Source organism: Sinohyriopsis cumingii, chromosome 4 (genome assembly GCF_028554795.1).
Source record: "Sinohyriopsis cumingii isolate HCF-2022 chromosome 4, ASM2855479v2, whole genome shotgun sequence".
Lineage (NCBI taxonomy): Eukaryota > Metazoa > Mollusca > Bivalvia > Unionida > Unionidae > Sinohyriopsis > Sinohyriopsis cumingii.
Genome location: NC_142964.1, coordinates 19,154,866 through 19,177,345, shown reverse-complemented (window position 1 = coordinate 19,177,345; position 22,480 = coordinate 19,154,866). Strand labels below are relative to the sequence as shown.

The window sequence follows — 22,480 nt, the reverse complement described above, 5'->3', positions numbered from 1 at the left end:
GATTAAGTCAGAATTTCTAGTGAATAGCTAGTATGCTTCTGAGTAACGTAAGTGAGGGAATTTTATGTACATGTAGAAAGTAGTACATATAGAGATTTAGGGGTAATTTTGTCCTCTAAGGAACAGCTTTCTGAGGAGAGACCAGAATAGTCCGAAGACGGTGGTCCGTAAAAAGAAGTGACGAGCTCAGAATTAAGGACTAGGAAGTCCAGGAAGGTGTGAAGCGTAGAGAATAGGAAGGCTCGAGGAAATAGGAAGATGTTGATAAACGGCCATGGGAGGAAGGAGATGCAATCAGTCGAGGACATTGCGCTCTTTTCACCACTCGTTATTGTGATGAAAGAAATCCAGATTAGATCCTGCTATTAAATTCTGTTGACATAACTTAGACTGAGTTGGAGTTGCCGCCATTAATTGTTATTGATTAATGTTTGTTATTTTTCTTGTCTAAGGAGGCTCGTATTGTATTATTTTTTCCCAATAGTCTTGCTCAGTTCTCTGTTGTTTTTCTGTCTTTCCACTCCCACCGGGCTATAAAATCGAAGGAGGTGATTCCTTAGATAACGCCAGCCAAATCCAATTAACCGACCCTCTTACTAAGAGGGCGACGTTACAGCTATTATCACAACGTAAGAAGACTGATTCCTGGGAAAGACTATCACAGACAGAAAACGCAGGTTGATATAGAGCTTATCATGTTCCAAAAATCCGTGATGGATACACGGTACTAATTGTATGGAAAAATGGGAACCAGCCTGAAAATGGGTGAACATAAGATAGAGTATATCTTGGTTTGGCTGGCCAGGATTGGTTGAAAATGAAAGTTATTTTGTTGGAAAAGGAAATTTTTGAGAGCTTACCCTAGTTGTATAACTGGATAAAATAGAGACATTGTCTTATTGACGAATTTTCAGTATTTTATTTGTCTTGAGCTTGGAACACTCATTACTGAAATTAGCACCTGATTCTTTGGTGCGGAATTGAAAGCACACGTTTCAAGCACACGCATGTCTAGAAAATGCAGCGGCTGATGTGATTTTCTCTACACATAAGGTGTGATCCAGGTTTCGTCTATACTGATAAATATAGGTTTGATCATGTGCACTTTGAAATGTAAAATTGTTGAATTTGTATTATCTTGGTATTTGGATAGGTTTACTGTGGGAACTGAAATAGTACAATGAGTCCTGGAAGGATGTCTATGACAATGTTCAGGAATTAGTGGATTATCAAACCATTTTACAATAACTGTTTCCATCTACAAATCCACTGAAGTCGTGTAGTTCCGTCAGACTTCATAATAAAGAATCCGCCTTTCCTCAAAGACAAACAAATTAAGTTCCATATGTTAAAGATTTTCTTTTATGATAGCAGTGCAAAGATTTGGCTCTTTGGAGAAAATACTATACAATTAGTTTGGAAACGATTGGATTCAAGTCTCCTTAGAATTTTAAAGCAGTTTTATATTCTTTTTATTTCATAATATGAAGAAATATATTGTAAAATGGATTTTTTAAACTTTATTAAGAATTTATATGTATATGTGATGGTAATAGTGACTTAAAAAAAAAAAGGATTTCGATACCAACCTAATGCTCAGTAATAATTGATTTAGAAATCATTAAAATGACAGAACATATTATTTTGATACTTAGGTCAAACATTAAGCAAATTACTTATCTACAACTGGGATTGTTGTATTAGTCTGAAAAAATGTTGAATTTGTAAGAATTTCGGCTATCGTTAATTTATTCGACAGTTAATTATTTACACTATCTTCTAAAAGACATAAGTTCCAAAATTGTTTGAAGTTTGTTAGATTAAAGAAATTTAATTATTTTATATGTAATTTTATATATAAACTGTAACAGTTCATGCATATTCATTTCGATATCTAGAATGTAATTTTCTCTATCATGTATTTTATGATTTCAATAAAGTAGCTTCTTCAGACTTCATAATAAAGAGTTCGCCTTTCTTTAAAATTCGAACCCGTACATCTCCGCACCTAGCGATGTAAAATAGCACCGTCTTCGCCAAAAGTATCACCTAAGTAAATGAGACTTGAACTCAATTAATTTTTCTATCGATCTAAGAGAGTCCACCATAACTTTACCTTAAAGGGTCATCACATAATAATATAGTGAAACTACCAGTCAAATTCCCTTCATAACAAACAGTGGGAAACTCTTTTCATAAAATAAGCGTTAGCGAAACCACTTTGTTGATTTATGCGTATTATGATGCGACCTAAATAATGCATGGGTATTTGCACATCTGTTATCAGCAGGGATAAAGTCATGGGCTACTGAAGGGGCTAACCCTGATGATCAAGCAAAATCTCAACACTTGACTACACTCGTTGTCTCAACACTTTACTACACTCGTTGTCATTGTCGCGTGCGAGCCGTATAAGTGGAACGCTAATGCACTTTTCAGCAGATTTAGAGACATCTTTTTTTAACACAGACGCATTAGTGCTACGTAGACGGTTGCACTGCTATTTTCTCCACGACAGTTTGCCATTTGTATTTTTTAAAATACTTTCCATCCAACTTGACATGATATGACTTTGAAATGATAATGCTGCTAACTTATAAGTTGACTATATATGTGTGACGTTTTGGTTTCAGATATCGAAACCGTTGTAAGCCACAGCATTCAATCAAAATCAGCTTCTCCAGAATTTGAAAACTGTTCCTACATGATCGAGTGGAGAGCACACAGCTGTAATAGACTCATAAATAATGGATTTCCACTTTCAGTCCGTCTTTGTACAAATACAGCCTTTCCTTCAAATACACCTGTAATGGTTTCTCTCTGGTACACTGTCGATACTAAACTGACAAAGTATCCTTTTAAAATCAATTGCCTCTACCATTTTCGACCCATGTACAAAGCACCACTGTTACACGCTATTGGTTAGTTGGCATTACATGGTGTATATACATATATATTGTAATACCTAACTCAACAAACCAAAATACTTGGCACTATTAAGAACTACATTCCTCATCCAGTAGTAATACTGATAATGATAATGTAAAAACATGAAACCAAGTCAGAAAAACATGATGCAGTTCACTATGTTATACTACCTTAATGGTATTGTGAATGGAGTTTGGCATGCACAAACATTGTTCATTTAATGTGTGAAGATTATTTGATGTTAAATGTTGAGATGTGAGATGATGTTTGACCTACTAGACTTTGGCATATTTGATCATGTCATTTTTATCTGTCACTGAAAACAATTACCACGTGTGAATTACTTCTTCCGTTCCTTAACGTATGCCATCCACCCATCATTGTTTAGATCGCCATCTGCATCTCTTATAAATGTGTACTCTGTATTTTATACTAAATGTGAGTATAAAACCTTGCTCTGGTCCTCGTCATGTCACGCTGTTGTCATGAATATCAATGAATTCGTCAAGGAATTCGTCTAAAGACATCAACAGTTCAACAAGCCCTGGGACATAAACATTAAGTGGAAAGAAGTTCTCATGTTAACAGTTATTGTGCCATGTTCATTTTTCTGTTGGACCATGCGTGTGTCGTGCTGGACTTTCACATGAATAGTTTAGGAAATGAATTATTTTACCTTCCATAATTTGGGAATTTCAAAGCCAAAAATATGATGTTTGTCCATAAATTAGTGACTTCAACCATCCGGTCGAGTTTGTTACCAAAACAGCGGAGATGCAGGATAGTGATGGAATCAATGTGCCCATTGTGCCCAAGAGAAACATTTCTCTTGTCAGACATTTGTTGAACAGTAAGTTAGAACTAATGTTACTGTTCATTATTGTAAGTTCTTGGTTATGTGGAACTTGTTATTTTACTTTGATGAGCAAAATAGTATGCATTTGATAGGGACTATTTCTTACCGTAATTACGACTCAATGCATCAGCAGTACGTTGTACTCTCGCTCGATTCGCATCGAAATTCACTTGTCCGTTTCGTTCAGTTCTATGTAATCACAGGTATGAATATACAAATAAGATTAAAAGTAAAAACGCACCCCACGGACACTGAGCGGACAAATTAATACTGTCTAAATTTTGTATTCAGATGGATTTTTTCTTGCAATTTGAACAGTTGACTTCGTTACCGCCATGGCTAGCCCTGAAAAGGACGCACATTGATTAAATAAGGCCATGTGACGTGAATAGGAGGTTCAACGACAACGAGAAAAAAATTATAACTTCTTAAGGTTCTTTTATTATTGATTTAGACTGTTGCTTTTCTATTAATGTTCATTATATTTTTTCATGAAATAACTTGAGTTAAAAAAAAAATGCACAAATGTCAACGATGCTTGAACAGACAGGCGCACGTACGAGTCTCCTTGATCATTATTTTAATTGTATTTCCTTGGCTTTTTTATTGACGTTCATTATACTTTTCATGAAATAACTTGAGTTTTTTCAAAATGCACAAATGACAACCACGCTTGAACAGACAGGCGCACCTACGAGTCTCCTTGATCATTATTTTAATTTTATTTCCTTAAACGGTTGGAAATTTTAGAGTACACAATTTGGAGAAATAGCGATGTTAGACACAATATGCATGTATAAGACATTTATGACTCTCACCTATCTGCCTGTCTGTCTGTGTGTATGACTGCCTCCTTTCATCTGGAGAATGGGTATGTATATCCTCGAATGAATGTGTGTTCGCATACGTATATTACATAAACATACTTCCGGGTAAAAACGAGTATAAAATGATGCCAAGCTGGAAAAAGTGACTGATAGCTAAAGACAACAAATATGAAAATTTGAGTATCCATTTCTTATTGACTTGTAGAGTATGTTCTTACAAGCAGTCTCTTTTTTAAAATCATACTGTTTGCACTTTCACATCCGGTCACGTGGATTAATGACATACAACCACAGAGAAGCCATTACAAGTGTATTTCTATGAAAGGCTATATTTGTACATAAAACGTATCGCCATTGGAATATCGCTTATTTATCAGTCTATTGCAGCTGTGATCTCCCCTCTCGATCATGTAGAAAGAGTGTTCAAGTTTTGGAGTAGCTGATTTTGACTATATGCGGTGGCTTGCCTCTACTTCTCATTAGATTAATTGACCCAAAATTCTGCAGCGTCTGATTGACCCGCCATTGTGTTGATAGGGTTAACATATAGGAACCATGCCTAGCGAAGATGTTGCTGTCATGACTGTTCAGTCGTGTCTAAGAAATAGATCCTTCTATAACTGAAGGACCAACATTGCGTAACACATAAACACGGGACTCTCTCTATCTCTCTCCATGTAAAGAAGTGGTATTGATATTAGTAGTCTACCTCTTGCATGTACGCGGTTCTAATTGAATGCTAAAGCTGTCATCGAAGCAGAAGACCAGGATTCACACCGAGGTGTTTTTCACATACATCTTTCTTGTTTGTAACAATGTATACATAAGACTATCAACTGGAACGACTTTAGTTTATTCCAGCTAAAAGGTGTGTGTAACCAAAATGAGTCTACTTGACCTCTAAACAATCAAAGAGTTTAAGGCCGCCATTCGGAATACAGCATCTGCACATCATCACATTGTTAAGGTTTCAGTGTATATGAGATTAGGTTATCGTTAGTAACATCAAAGAGTTTTCTTGGGGTCAACAATTAAGATGTTTCAGCTAATCTAGTTAGCAAAGTAATACAGGAGTAACGAATCCTAAAATACAATTGAAAATCAAGTATAAGATTCAGTGCTGTTCACTAATTCCATGGCTGCTTCTAAACTTCTTTCTCAAAGACATTTGAAATCGAGGAGAATAAAAAATATTAAATTCTTGCTGTCAGGATCATAAAATCCAATCAGGTCATTCAGGATTTTCTTGACAGTTATATCATGAAAACGAAATAAGGAATAAGCGCCATGCAATTTGTCTACAACAAGATCAGCTATCATTGTATCATTGTAATCCTTTATGCATAGTTATGATCAAGAGGTTTACCAGCATCAAGGTGAAATTGTCAAATCTTTATAAGTAAAACATCTGCAATCTCATCTTAACCAGTGAACCCTTTATTACTGACAACAGTTCTTGCAATTTCACATTTGTATAATGAAGGTCCCGATATCTTTTGTTACTATTTTTAAAGTTATTTGTTAAACATTCTCGTATGGGCTTTCTCGCAAGATTAATTACACTATTTCTTCATTTCTTAAAGTTCACTAAATCTACTATTTCAGTCAGTGACATAATATGTGATCGTTTCAAAGGTCAAATGAAGGGAATCTCCTTGTAATGTTAGTATCTAATGAGGGTTATGGCCTGGTCGCGAAACACTCTCAAACATTCATGATAGAAGCTGTTGGCACCATAAAGTCAATGACCCTAAATTTAAAGAGAATTGAAGAATTTGATAAGTAATAAAAGCGCTTAAAAATGGTATGGCAAAATATTATGGTTCCGCTGGGGGTCGATCCCAGGACCTCTCGCGTGTGAGGCGAGCGTGATAACCACTACACTACGGAACCATTGGTACTCAGCTTCCAAACTACACTTTGTGATGACAACCGTACCTTTCATGGTCCTTCCATTAGTTTTTATAGTTCATTCGGCACAGCATCATCAATGCTATCCGCGTTTGTAGCTCAGTAACATGTTATGTCTGTGTCTCAAAATGAAGTTAAAATTAGCTGAATTCGTTTTGCTCACGAACAATTTCAGCACCATAATCATCAATGTCAAGCTCAACGCTACTCATTCGATACATAGGTGATACACGCGAGCTGGATGGAGACAAAAAAAAACAAAACACATTATCTGAAGGAGAATTCTTATATAGAGTGACAAAATTACCTTAGATAACCCCCATGATCCTTTCTGGCATAGGACCCTCTCTATCATAATATATAAGAGGGAAGGTACGTAACTTCCAAATATTTAGTTCCACCCATGACCCTCGATTTCCTTCTTCTCTTTCCGTCTGTAAAGGCACACGACCATACTATATGGCTTGTTCTACTCCGGAGATATTTTTCTATTCATCAAGCCATATTGACTTTTCTGCGTTGTACCAAACTGAAGTTACGGGCTCCGAAACGTGCGATTTCGCGAATTTTGTCTCTTGGGACAAGTACGTGCACATGTGGAAACCGTTGAACAGAGCTACATGTACCATGTTTGCGACTCTACGATGCAACCATCCTTGAATTACAGAAAAGTGGGAGATGCAAACGTAATTTTTACTTCCCATTAACTCGATTCAACTTAATGAACCATGTTCCATGCAAGAATTAGACATTGTCTTCTTCACTGCACATACATCGCATACATGCGACACGATTTTCAAAGTAATTAATCTATGCGGCACACACATCAACGCCGAAATATGATTGGCTCAAAAGGTTATACTTATTATCACGTGAGCTCGGACTTGTCCCAGCAGCTAATCTAATCAGCGTGGTAATACAATAGCAACGAATCCTAAAATCCAATTGAAAATCAAATATAAGATCCAGTGGTGTTCACTAATTTCATGGCTGCTTCTAAACGTCTTTCTCAAAGAAATTTGAAATCGAGGAGAATAAAAAACATTAGTTTGTTGCTGTCACGATCATAAAATCCAATCAGATCATTCAGGATTTTCTTGACAGTTATATCATGAAAAGGAAATAAGGAATAACCGCCATGCAATTTGCCTACAACAAAATCAGCTATCATTGTATCATTATAATCATGTTTGCATTGTTATGATCAAGAAAGTTATCAGCATCAAGGTGAAATCATCAAATCTTTAAAAACATCTGCAATCTCATCTTAACCAGTAAACTCTTTATTACTGACAACAGTTCTTGCAATTTGACATCTGTATAATGAAGGTCCCGATATCTTTTGAAACTATTTTCAATGTTACTTGTTAAACATTCTCGTATGGGCTTTCTCGCAAGAGTAATTACACTATTTCTTCATTTCTTAAAGCTACCTAATCTACTATTTCAGTCAGTGACATAATAAGTGATCGTCTCAAACCTCTTGTGAAGGGAATCTGCTTGTAATGCTAGTATCTAATGAGGGTTATGACCTGGTCGCGAAAGACTCTCAAATATTCATTATAGAAGCTATTGGCATCATAAAGTCAAGGACGCTACATTTAAAGCGAATTGAAGAATCTGATAATTAATAAAAACGCTTAAAAATGGTTTGGCAAAATATTATGGTTCCGCTGAGGGTCGATCCCAGGACCTCTCGCGTGTGAGGCGAGCGTGATAACCACTACACTACGGAACCATTGGTTCGAAGGTTACAAAATACACTTTCTGATGATATCTGTACCTTTCATGGTCCTTCCATTAGTAATTATAGTTCATTCGGCACAGCATCATCAATATTATACGCATTTGTAGCTCAGTGACATGTCATGTCATGTCCGTATCTCAAAATGAAGTTAACATTACCGAATTCGTTTTGCTCACGAACAATTTCAACACCATAATGATCAACGTACAGCTCAAAGCTACTCATTCGATACATGATACAAATCATGGTATGCATGATGTTGATCCTGGGGATATGGAAAGGTTCCTATTTAATGGAGAATTCAGATGTTATGCGTATTGCCATATGGCACATGTAAACCAGCAACATATGCATCATTTATTTGTCATTCTATTACTTTTCATTTCTACTAAATCTGTGCTTATGGTGCGATTTGTTTACTACGTAGACCATGTATGTCTTTCTGTGACACGCAACGGCTGTCAAATCTTCGTTTGTTAATGATGTGATATATTAACAGTATTTACACCATGGCAAATAGATTAGATAGTTCAGTGCTTTGTCCTAGCGACATCTTCTCGATTGCATAGTTACCTCCCTTTGAATGTAATGTCAACTAACCAATAGCGTGTAACAGCGGTGCTTTGCGCATGGGCCGAAAATGGTAGGGACGATTCACTTCAGAAGGATACTTTGTCGGTTCAGCAATGACATACCACCACAGAGAAGCCATTACAAGTGTATTTCTATGAAAGGCTATATTTGTACATAAAACGTATCGCCATTGGAATATCGCTTATTTATCAGTCTATTGCAGCTGTGTTCTCCCCTCTCGATCATGTAGAAAGAGTGTTCAAGTTTTGGAGTAGCTGATTTTGACTATATGCGGTGGCTTGCCTCTACTTCTCATTAGATTAATTGACCCAAAATTCTGCAGCGTCTGATTGACCCGCCATTGTGTTGATAGGGTTAACATATAGGAACCATGCCTAGCGAAGATGTTGCTGTCATGACTGTTCAGTCGTGTCTAAGAAATAGATCCTTCTATAACTGAAGGACCAACATTGCGTAACACATAAACACGGGACTCTCTCTATCTCTCTCCATGTAAAGAAGTGGTATTGATATTAGTAGTCTACCTCTTGCATGTACGCGGTTCTAATTGAATGCTAAAGCTATCATCGAAGCAGAAGACCAGGATTCACACCGAGGTGTTTTTCACATACATCTTTCTTGTTTGTAACAATGTATACATAAGACTATCAACTGGAACGACTTTAGTTTATTCCAGCTAAAAGGTGTGTGTAACCAAAATGAGTCTACTTGACCTCTAAACAATCAAAGAGTTTAAGGCCGCCATTCGGAATACAGCATCTGCACATCATCACATTGTTAAGGTTTCAGTGTATATGAGATTAGGTTATCGTTAGTAACATCAAAGAGTTTTCTTGGGGTCAACAATTAAGATGTTTCAGCTAATCTAGTTAGCAAAGTAATACAGGAGTAACGAATCCTAAAATACAATTGAAAATCAAGTATAAGATTCAGTGCTGTTCACTCATTCCGTGGCTGCTTCTAAACTTCTTTCTCAAAGACATTTGAAATCGAGGAGAATAAAAAATATTAAATTCTTGCTGTCAGGATCATAAAATCCAATCAGGTCATTCAGGATTTTCTTGACAGTTATATCATGAAAACGAAATAAGGAATAAGCGCCATGCAATTTGTCTACAACAAGATCAGCTATCACTGTAATCCTTTATGCATAGTTTATGATCAAGAGGTTTACCAGCATCAAGGTGAAATCGTGAAATCTTTATAAGTAAAACATCTGCAATATCATCTTAACCAGTAAACCCTTTATTACTGACAACAGTTCTTGCAATTTCACATTTGTATAATGAAGGTCCCGATATCTTTTGTTACTATATTTAAAGTTACTTGTTAAACATTCTCGTATGGGCTTTCTCGCAAGATTAATTACACTATTTCTTCATTTCTTAAAGTTCACTAAATCTACTATTTCAGTCAGTGACATAATATGTGATCGTTTCAAAGGTCAAATGAAGGGAATCTCCTTGTAATTCTAGTATCTAATGAGGGTTATGGCCTGGTCGCGAAAGACTCTCAAACATTCATGATAGAAGCTATTGGCATCATAAAGTCAATGACCCTAAATTTAAAGCGAATTGAAGAATTTGATAAGTAATAAAAGCGCTTAAAAATGGTATGGCAAAATATTATGGTTCCGCTGGGGGTCGATCCCAGGACCTCTCGCGTGTGAGGCGAGCGTGATAACCACTACACTACGGAACCATTGGTACTCAGCTTTCAAACTACACTTTGTGACGACAACTGTACCTTTCATGGTCCTTCCATTAGTTTTTATAGTTCATTCGGCACAGCATCATCAATGCTATCCGCGTTTGTAGCTCAGTAACATGTTATGTCTGTGTCTCAAAATGAAGTTAAAATTAGCTGAATTCGTTTTGCTCACGAACAATTTCAGCACCATAATCATCAATGTCAAGCTCAACGCTACTCATTCGATACATAGGTGATATACGCGAGCTGGATGGAGACCAAAAAAAAAAAACACATTATCTGAAGGAGAATTCTTATATAGAGTGACAAAATTACCTTAGATAACCCCCATGATCCTTTCTGGCATAGGACCCTCTCTATCATAATATATAAGAGGGAAGGTACGTAACTTCCAAATATTTCGTTCCACCCATGACCCTCGATTTCCTTCTTCTCTTTCCGTCTATAAAGGCACACGACCATACTATATGGCTTGTTCTACTCCGGAGATATTTTTCTATTCATCAAGCCATCATTGACTTTTCTGCGTTGTACCAAACTGAAGTTACGGGCTCCGAAACGTGCGATTTTGCGAATTTTGTCTCTTGGGACAAGTACGTGCACATGTGGAAACCGGTGAACAGAGCTACATGTACCATGTTTGCGACTCTACGATGCAACCATCCTTGAATTACAGAAAAGTGGGAGATGCAAACGTAATTTTTACTTCCCATTAACTCGATTCAACTTAATGAACCATGTTCCATGCAAGAATTAGACATTGTCTTCTTCACTGCGCATACATCGCATACATGCGACACGATTTTCAAAGTAGGTAATCTATGCGGGACACACTTCAACGCCGAAATATGATTGGCTCAAAAGGTTATACTTATTATCACGTGAGATCGGACTTGTCCCAGCAGCTAATCTAATCAGCGTGGTAAAGCAGCGGGGGGGGGGGGGGGGGCGAATCGGACATTTTGTCGAATCGTCATTTGGTTTAATTAATACTTTCTTCGCTCAGCGGATCCGGTGTCGTCAGCGCCTGGTAAAAAAAAAACGACGTCGTCGTCGGGGGATCGTCCAATCGTCATTTGGTTTAATTAATACCTTCTGCGCGCCGATCCCAGCGTCGTCAGCGTCCGGTAAAAAAGCGCGACCACCGCGTCGATGTCATCGCCCCCCCCCCCCCCCGCTGCTAAGTGGCTATTTACAATGAAAATTATTTACAACTAACCGAATATTTGGTCAAGTCCGATACGATATCGTGTCCGAGGATCATGTAAATTTATCGTTACAAATCCATGTGGGGTCGACTGAGCATGACTAAAAAGTTTCGAAAAACATTAAAGTCCATGTCACCGCCGCACCATGTCTGCCAAATATTTCGTAGCGTGTGTGTATCAACGCCGTTGAATACAGCAAGAATATTGCAGTTGTCTCTGATTACTTTTGGAATCTGAGTGTATCGTTGAGTGACATATATCACGTCAGTGTTTTTATGCCTGCCTCTGGAAAATATCCTAGCTGGGTTTTTTTGATTGTCTAACATAACATCATCGTACACGACTAGATTGTTAACGTCGCCATCAATATCATCGATACCTGGTGCATCATTGATATCTGTAATAAACTCAATAACATTTTTTTCAGCGATCGCTGATGCATTCTCGTTAAAATCTTTCAACACATCGTAGCATCGTTGATCATCCACGCTAGGGGCGATTAAATACAACTTATCCCACTTCATCCATCTCATTATTAAATTGAGTAACAATTGCGTCTTGCCGGATCCAGATGGTCCGATGATAATCATCCGGATCGAGTTTGGTAACGCTGCAACATGCTTAACTGGTTCTCTTGTTTTAGTCGCCGAAAAATCAATTATATTCATATCTCTATACATAAATTATGGATCTATATTGTGTGAAGTGTAGAGTGCGTACTGGCACAAATGATATGACAACCGTTACAACAAGAAATAACAGATCGGCACTTACTGGTAAGTGTGTACAATGCGGTATAAAGAAATTTAGATTTATTTCTATTAGACCCGGAGATGTTTTAAAAAAAAGCGAGGAGGTGACATCGCAGCCAAGTTATCAAAACTCCCCGGAACCCCGTGGGCAAAGTATCCAGGAGAAAAGCACCTCCCAGGATATAGCTACTGTGGCCCCGGAACACGATTAGATATCAGACTCGATGATCAAAATCAACCCAAACCCGGTGAGTATCCAATAAACGCTATCGATAAGGCGTGTCATGCTCATGATGTTGCTTACTACAAAAGTAGCGATCTGCAACAGCGTCATATCGCGGATGTAAAATTAATTCACGCGTTAAATGCTATTCCTGATAAATCCTTCAAGGAAAAATTGGCCTCATGGTTGGTAAAATCGGCTATGAAAGGTAAATTAATGATTGGAAGCGGAGCTTCTCGCGCTGGTAATTGAAAACGCTAGCGTTTATAATAACAACATGGAATCCATCTATTATTCTCCGAGAGGATACTGGAAGGGGAGGGCCGCAATTGGTAAGCTTGCAAGCGCTGCAAAAGTAACGAGGGCCACTGCGGCTAATTGGTTATCCAAACAGGCTATATGGCAAATTTATCTACCACCGCCTAAACAAATCAACTTCTCGCGCTTTGATGTCAGCGTACCTAATGAAGTTCATCAGGCTGATATACTATTTCTACCGCATGACAACGGTTACAAATACGCGCTAACCGTAGTTGATGTTGCGAGTCGATACAAACAAGCGGAACCGTTAAAAACAAAGTCGGCAACTGAAGTAGCCGATGCGTTTGAGCGGATTTATCGAAGAGGTCCTCTGCGCTGGCCAAATCTATTACAAGTTGATCCTGGTAGTGAATTTCGCGGCGCTGTTCTATCAACGCTGAAACATCATAGCGTCGCGATACGACGAGGTCATACTGCGATACATCGTGATCAGGCAATTGTTGAACGATTCAATCGGACTCTTGCTGAACGGTTATTTGGATATCAATACGCAAAAGAATTCATCCAAGGAAAACGATCTCGTGAATGGGTCAAAAGGTTGCCAGGTGTAATTGCAGCGTTAAATAACGAGATTACCCGAGTAATCAACATGAAGCCCAGCGACGCGATTAAAAAAAAGTATATACCCGGAAGATCAAAAATAAATAGCGTTTCCAAGCCGATTCTCGGCGATGTCACTGTTAGATATCTATATGAACCAGGAGAGCTTGAAGGCGGTAAAAAAAGAGCTACTGATCCTATCTGGAGTGTTACCACACATAACATATCAACGATAACACGATCAACTGATAGACCACCGATCTATAGACTGGATTCAACTGCCCCACAGCGGGGGTTTACACGCGAGCAACTACAAGTGATACCTGACGATACTCAATTACCCCCGCGTGGTCTTAACTAGCGCCGTTGCGTCTATTACACTCAAGACAGGTCAACCTCACATTGGTTTTGACATGACCGAGACTGTTATCGATCCTGTCCACGGTAAATTGGCGAGCGTCTTTATCCGAATAACGCCAACGCATTACACAATTATAACTCGCGCAGTGATTATTCTGTTGTTGTCGTAACGCAATTATTAATTCGGCATCAATATCAAAACGCCGCTGTTTTTTTTATCCTGTTGGCGGTAATCCGAGAGTTTTCTATCAATGACGCTTGCATCGATGATGTCGTTGGTGACTCCGTCACTGGCTTCGTCAATAACAATTCTTCGAAGCTGATTTATCCTCCGTACTCTGGACACTGCAAGATAGACTAGATTTGACCATTCGATGCGATTATCAACCATCCAAACAATTGTGTCCGTGATGGTTAGTCCCTGCGAGGAATGTATTGTTGTTGCGTATCCTAGCGTCCACGGGGATTTATCAGCACGTAGCGCGTCCTCGACGACGCTGATATCAACGAGCACGATATCATTCAGCACGAGAATTTGTTTTTTTGTCCCCGACGCTGTCGGGCCTGGAATCTCAACTTCAATGTTCTGCCGCCGTGTATCCGCGGGTCTATAACATAACGGCACTGGACGCGTTGGAAACTTTTCCTTATGCAACGTAAACAACTTTTGCTGAAGTGTGTCTCTGACTATCTTTCTACTCGCTACAATCAAATCGTTTGGTCTCCATGTTTCCCAGAATTCATTTAACGGCGTTTCCGGAATCACCTCGCGGATTATTTCACATTGAATTCTATCCGGCTGTAATCTGATTAATTTCTTAACCCCGCGCAGTTGTTCATCAAGTGCTCGGTAATCAGTATCGGTTTCTTCATAATAGTCCACAAAACCCTTTAACCAATCATGTGGACCCTCGCCGACAAATGGTGGTGGTTGACCATGATCTCCGCACATTATCACCGCTGTATTCGCGCGCAGCAACCACTCAAGAAACATTTGTAAAACATCTAACGAAACAGTACATATCTCATCCCAGATGATAACCTCAGGAATAAATTTTTCACCCATTCGATCAGGAGTCCACACACCACCGCTGTATCGAAAAAAGCTGTGATAAGTAACGGCGTCAACATTTCGTTGTTTTATCTCTCGCGCTAGTCTATGGGTTGGTGTAAGCACGATTATACTTGCCCGCGTTCGAAATAATTCAATTGCCCGAGTCGTCTTTCCTGACCCGCCACAGCCGCTTAAATAAACTGTTTTGTGCCTACAAATTGGATCAGAACACGGTGGTGCATTAGACCATTCTGATAGATTATCACCGCGTAGGTAATTGTTTTCAACGGTGACATCTGCTGACGGGGAATAATCGCGTCGTATTTCTTTTTTAATTCTCCATGTACCCCAACTTTCGTCCGGACTAGTAAACTCGGCTATGTTTCCCTTATACTTTACGTCTATGTAAAATGAATCAACGGCTACTCTAACCGCGGTGTCGGGAAATCTATTTAACATTGAAAATAAATTTATGCAAGCATAACCCAGCATAGACGCCCTCAAATGCGGGTATGCTGGGCTGTCTCCGTCGCTGTAAGTAACAACTGTACCCAACCTTGTTCCATTGGACAAGAAAGCTGTTTTGCAGTTCACGTATCTATTTTTCGCCACTGCGTCCTTGATTACGAAATCATATTCTGCGTCATCTATAATCAGCCGTGAGCAATATCGTTTGTAGTCGCAGTTTTTTCCACCTTGTGTGAACTTACCGATTATTCTTCTACCGAGATCTTTTGCCTCTCTGTTTCGTTGGTTGAATATCTTTTTGGACCATTCGATGATATATTCCTCGTTGGCATCAATGTGTTTTCTGGACTCGTCAATTATGCTATCTAGACGCTCCGGTTCTGGTAACCAGACTTCAGTCTGCGCTCGATATGATATAATCGCGTCACTGACAATCAACGAAACTAGCATTTTACAATCAATCATATACCGTAGCAGCGCTATTGGCAACCACTTCTTTTCAGCCATGTGTCTACCGATCCAAATATAGCAACAGCGATGAAGTCCTGCCGCGAATTCAAATGATACTATGCGAGCGAATCCGGTTAAATCAAAATCAGGCAGTGGTCCATTAATAGCAACACGAGTCATTTCATGTCTGGGGTGTCCAAATCGTTTAAAGTACTCAGCGGCGGATCCATACCCGAGAAAACTCGCTGGATAACAGGCAACCATATCAACCGAGATCATAGCGTCGCGGTTGTATCCAGTGTTCCATAGTCCACCGTGATAGTATTCCAAACAACTGGATTGTACATCCGGTAGAAATTCCTTGCGTGTTGGACTCCACGCATTTTTCCTTGCTGCAACATGAGCCACAACCGATGGAATCGTAAAACAATTTGTTAGCAGTTGTTCATCATGCTCTTCAAATTCCATGGCGGTTTTTTTCATCTTGTTGTGGAACGCTTCAGTGCGATATAATTCACCGTTTGGTCTTACAAACTGATCAAAGGTATCCGCATCGTTTTCAGCGCTGCGAAGTAACCACACTGATACAGGGTCGTTTTTACACAAGCAGGCAATAGCATCAAATAGTTTCCTCTCCGCGAAAAAACCGTCCTCTCCCAGGAATTCCCCCGGGATATACTTTACTGTTCTATCCCGTGGAAATACTGTGATCGCGGGCGTCCACGCGTGTTCGTTATGATCAATAATTTTGATTGGGGTTCCCTTTGATTTGTACTTTGATTCGTATAATACTTCACCGGTTATCGTTGTAACGGTTATTGGAAATCTCAACGACGTTTCTAATCTCGCTATGTCGCTGATGGTTGCTCCTCGCTCGCGCACTGTCTCCTCCCACTGGTTTATTTTGCTACGTCGTAAATCGGTCAGTTTATTTCCTCGACACGCATTTGTAAAATGCTCTATTATTCGTTCTGCTACACAATTTATCCCCGTTGACTGTTTCATCGGCGCTAGTTTTCTGACATCAGGTTTCTTATTTAACGGGTATATTCCATAAACAACTGCTGTTTCAGGATACGCTCGTTCATAGTATGGTCTGTCAATTCCGGTTAACAGCCCGGGCTTGGAGTCGCGGCTAACAATGACTGTTTTCTTGTCGCTGAGAACTGGTTCAAATTTATCACGTATGATCCAATTACCTGATTCCACCCGGACAATAAATTTTACTCTAAAGAAATACTTTTTACCGTCAAGTTGTAATATTATCGTTGCTGCGCGGTTGTCGTTCATGGTAGCATCAACAACGCCATCAATTCGAAATGTTGACCAACTATGAGATGCACCATCACGCTTGAATTCATTGATACAATCACGGATTTTATTTAACAGGGTTCTATCGTTTATTAACGCTTTTGGTGCGCCCTCGAGGGCTCTATCGAGATTAAACCTAATATTTTTCCAGGGCTTAATTGCTGCTAATTTCTTGAACTCCTCCTCCATATAATTAAAACAAGTATTTAAATGAAAGAATATAGTATAATGAATCACTGCAAATGGTTGATGATTGGGTCGACAACCCCGTGCAATAAATCATGTAGAGGTGAATTCTGCGGGTATCATTTACAAAGCGTTCGTAATGGTTCTCTTGGCTCCCTCCCGTGCTTGGTTTGCCATGTTGGTGTAAGAGGAAAATCGCAGTTGTGTATTAATTGTGGCGGAAAGCGATACAGGGAGCTAAAACGCTATTATGACAAACGAATAAAAAATGCCGTCATTGACCCCACCGCTGACTCCGTCAAGGACAAAATCATCAAAACTCCTCAAGACTACATTGAAAGGTTTATGATTAAACCAAATAATGAATTAGACAAGTAGTATTATTATACAAATGGACCAAGAGTTCAGACCTCACCCTGTGCTCGTTAATTACGAGGCATCTCGCGACGGCGTTGTTCGAAACCGCAGACTGAAGAAGCCGGTTGGTACCGTAAATAATCACGGGTATTTGGTGTTTGGTGCCGGGGGGGAAATTTATCTTGTTCACAGGGTGGTATATGAAGCGTTTAACGGACCAATCGAGGACGGTCTCGTTATTGATCATATTGATGGATGCCCTCAAAATAATTCTCTTATAAACCTGCAAGCTATCTCTCAGAGTGAAAATAGTAAAAAAGGCCAAACTGGTAAATGCTCAAAGCAAGCAAGGGGTGTCAAATCGTTTGATACAATAACGCACGAGGAAAAAACATTTCACTCTATAAATGCGGCAGGAAAATATTTCGACATTTGTAGGGCCTCAGTACGATTTGTTGCAGAACGAGTATATCAAACAGCTTTATCAGGTAAAAATGTACACAGAATTCGATTTTCGTACATAAATAAAACCTCCGATTATATCAGCGAGTGACAAGGTCACCATGAGGAATTGTCTGTAATACTTCATACTATCAATAGTGATAGATAACACACCTCGGGATTGATACGCAGGGTTCATTTTGTAAAATAATTTTTTTTTAATTTAAAAATAAGGTGTTTTATAAGAATATGAATATCGAAGACATCAATAATATATTAACCGAGATTTCAAAATTAAAAAATCAAGGAATTGAATTATCCGATGGTCTGAACAGCGAAAGAATATTATCCGATTATGAAATTATTAACGAACAATCGAAACGGGGGCGTTTTACCCTGGCCCGCGAGTACGCTTTTATAAAACGATTACAACATACGATTAATGAGAACCTGTACCACAATGACGTAAATGCATTCATTGGACTATTCACTGCCGTTGAAATAGTACGAAAAAAACTTGGACGTGTTTATGAACGACGCCGGGAGATTTCTAGTAAGATCAAAAACATTAGAAGGATTATAGACGAAAACTCAGTGGAGCCCCCGATGGCGCATTAAATGTATACATATTCCCCCCCCCCATTCCTGCCACACTCGGCGGGGAATTAGAAATTGCGGAGCAATTGCAATAATGGTAGGTGAATCACTTACTACTCGGCTAGCCAGAGAGCGGCTAGCGGCGCTTAAAAAGTTCATACCGTTACGAGACAGGGTCCGAGAACAACTTCAAACGCGGCAGCAACTACAAACTGATTTTACTGTTGGAAGTGAACAACTCTTTGCTCCGATAACGAGTGTAACCAAGGACGTGAAAACAGCGATATACGGGGATATTTCCGACGAAGAAAGAAAGAAAAAGGCGCCACTGCTTGGCATACTTGAAAAGATAGCGGCTCAGACCAAACAAACAAAAAGGTCTTTAGAAACACTTCCTGCGGAAATAGCGGTTGCTACAACACACCAACGGAGGGAGAGGCCACCACCACTCGCTATAACGGACCCACAAGAACCTTATGTTACAATGGCCGACGAAGAAGAACTAGGTGCTACCGCAAGAGAACCAGAAGAAGAAATACCCGAAGAAATACCCGAAGAAATGCCGGAACAAGAAAAGATAAGGGCGGGGAATATACCCCGTAATGTACTTAAAAAGGACACAATAGATAAAATTAGAGGCTTCGACAGCGATGAAGAATTGATTAATTTTATTGTTACAAATTTTGATAAGGACGTTCAAAAGGAGTATATCAACAAAGGTTACGAAAAGTATGTAAGGTCGACGGATAATTGGGCAAGAATCGTGTATTTAGCAAGTAGATATAAAGACGAATTATCACGTCGTGGTGATGCCGATTACAAAGCATTCCTCAAGAAAGTAAAAAGTACAAAACCAAAAAAAGGAAAAGGATACAGCGGTGTGGTTGAAAACGCTTGTCCTGGTAGTGTTCTCAGTGATATATCACGGCTGGAAGTACTAATCGGAGGAAAACGAGCCGGAAATAACTCTCCGGAAATAATCAATGAGGCCGCTGATATATTTGCAGGCGGTTATTTGCAGGCGGTATTATGGACATTAATGTATATCGAACGCTCATAGACGAGCTCGTGGATGATTAATTGGAAAACTGGTGTTTTTATAATAAAGACGATTATACACTACAACCATGATAAACCAGTCAGCGTCTACGTGGTAAACTCGCGATTGCCTGTTTACCGCGCGTACTATGGAGATGGTCTCGGTAATACCATTGCGGGGTTATTTACAAGAATGGCTCCAAAAGTAGCGCCGTTAGCCAAACAATTAGGAATGAAGGCTATTGATGTTATTCGTGATAGGGGTATTAGTGCTATTGGAGATGTTGCCGGAAAGGCGTTTTCTGCAGCAAAGGACAAACTAATGTCGTTGGTGAGAAAAAGAAAACAGAAACCACCGGTGATGCCATCAACGACAGTGATGCCTGCAAATGTCAGCAGGGTAATAAATAACGCGGTGGAAAAAAAACTAGCGTCGATGGCTTCGCCAACGACCCCGCCGTCGATGGCTTCGCCATTGATGGCAACAACGGAGCCATCCGCCGATGCAACAACCAGCGCTATCATGAACGCGATAGCGGGAAGTGGTCTTAAACAGAATTCAAAGAACTTACGACGAAAACGACGTTGATGAATTGCAATTGAAAACACTCACATGATAATAATAAAATGTTTGCGCGAACCGCTGATCCCGCGTTTGATATGGATGCCCCAGTGCGCAGGGATGATTCTGTCCGTGATTATCAATTTTATTCCTATCAACCACCACAAGCCGACCTACGATCGCGAATTGAACTTCAAGTCCAAGATACCAGTAGATACTTTTTGCCGTGTGAAGCGTTTATCGAAATTGAGGGGGAACTCGTGACAAATGTTGCCGCTAATACACCATACGCAGATGACCCTCGTGTTCGAGTTGGCTTTGTCAACAACGGCATCATGGCGTTATTTGGGAGTGCTAGATATCTCATTGACGGGCGAGAAATTGAATCAATAGAAAACGATGTTGATGTTGCAACAACGATAATTGGATTAGCGAGATACTCGGATGATTATACAAGATCGGCGGGCCCATCTATGATGTTCGCGAAGGATACCACTGATAACGCTGATCACCTTCAGTACATTAACGTGCTGACGAAAGAAAATACCGCAGTTGACCAGGCTGAAGACGCTAACCCAGACCGCAGAGCAAAACCAGGCGCTGATTTCACTGTTATAAAAAGTATTAACGGTAATCACAATCTAGGATTCGCAACACGATTAGGGATGTTGCAAGGACAACGCCGACGTTTTTCATGCGCGATTCCACTCCATCACATATTCGGATTTTGTAGAAATGTCAGAAAAGTTATCTATGGGGCTAAGCATACAATTGTGCTAGCGCGAAGGGGCGATGATAACAATGCAATATGGCGTGCTGCTGGCGTCGATAACGGTAAAGTCGTTTTAACTAAAATAGCATTGTGGATGCCGGTGTTGACTCCATCAGTTACCACGGAAGCACGATTGTTATCATTTATGGAACAGGGAGGGAAATCGTTGTTAAGTTGGCTAGCGGTAACAACTGATGCTAAAGAGGATAATGTTGCTGATACATTTACATGGCACTTGGCATCAAAACAAGGCGTTTCAGCCCCGCGTCATATATTTATAGCGCTACAGAATAAGGATCGATTGGGCAATCAAGAACACAGCCATATGATATTTGATCAATTAGGAGTCAGGGATGTTTCGCTGAGAATAAACGGACAACAGGAACCATCCGAGGATATACAGCTTAATTACGGCGACAATCATGTCGCACGTGTGTACCATCGATTGCTGTCATATATGGGTCGTGATCAAAACGTCGACACTGGTTTGCAAATATCACAACTTGATTTTAAAAACCTGTATCCGATTTATTATTTTTCGTTGGAACATCTTGATTTAACGAGACAATCCGTCGTTGATATACACTTCCGAGCTCGTATAGCCCCGGGTGGTGTTAATTATAGAGCGGTTGCTGTCATTCTCAGCGATAAATCAATGCTGCTAGAAGGCGTTGGTGGACGAATGAGAATCGTTGATGCGCCAGTGGAAAACATGTAATTGAAAACACAAACGCGTTTACAATAAAATGTCGTATAGTGTTGTCGGCGTTACACTAACTGATGGTCAAGTCAAGAAATTACGATCAAAGTCGGCTAAACAATGCGGGACCACAATAACGCTGAAGCCGTCGCAGATGGCAGGTGGTAATCATAGGATATCGTTGACGGCGCGTCAAATAAAACATTTCAATGATGCGATGAGGAATAAAAAGGGTGTTCAAATAGATTTTTCGGCCGCAGCGATTAAAAACATGGAAAAGACCGGTGGGATATTTCCGCTGTTAGCTGTGATTCCAGCGTTGATTGCCGCGGCCGCACCAGCAGTGGCTAAGGCGGCGGCGTTGGGGGCCGTTGGAACCGCGGCGGGGATGGCATTGAAGAAGGCAACCGGGAGAGGCTATAAAAAAAAGAAACGAGGACGATCCGTGGCCGGAAAGGGTCTAAGACTACCGGGAACCCCGTATTCATGGTATTCGGGAAAGGGTCTAAGACTACCGGGAACCGTTTATTAACGCAAGAGTCAATGACTCCTATGTCTAATTTTGAT

The 22,480-nt window shown here is 39.8% G+C and overlaps 3 non-coding genes across 3 annotated transcripts; all 3 read right to left on the bottom strand.

The window, feature by feature from the left end:
- Nucleotides 1–6,431: 6,431 nt before the first annotated feature.
- Trnav-cac (transfer RNA valine (anticodon CAC)) lies at nt 6,432–6,504 on the bottom strand. Its single transcript has one exon. It is a non-coding gene; the product is annotated as a tRNA-Val (tRNA).
- A 1,683-nt stretch (nt 6,505–8,187) lies between these two features.
- Trnav-cac (transfer RNA valine (anticodon CAC)) lies at nt 8,188–8,260 on the bottom strand. Its single transcript has one exon. It is a non-coding gene; the product is annotated as a tRNA-Val (tRNA).
- Nucleotides 8,261–10,491: 2,231 nt separating this feature from the next.
- Trnav-cac (transfer RNA valine (anticodon CAC)) lies at nt 10,492–10,564 on the bottom strand. The gene has a single exon. It is a non-coding gene; the product is annotated as a tRNA-Val (tRNA).
- Nucleotides 10,565–22,480: the final 11,916 nt, after the last annotated feature.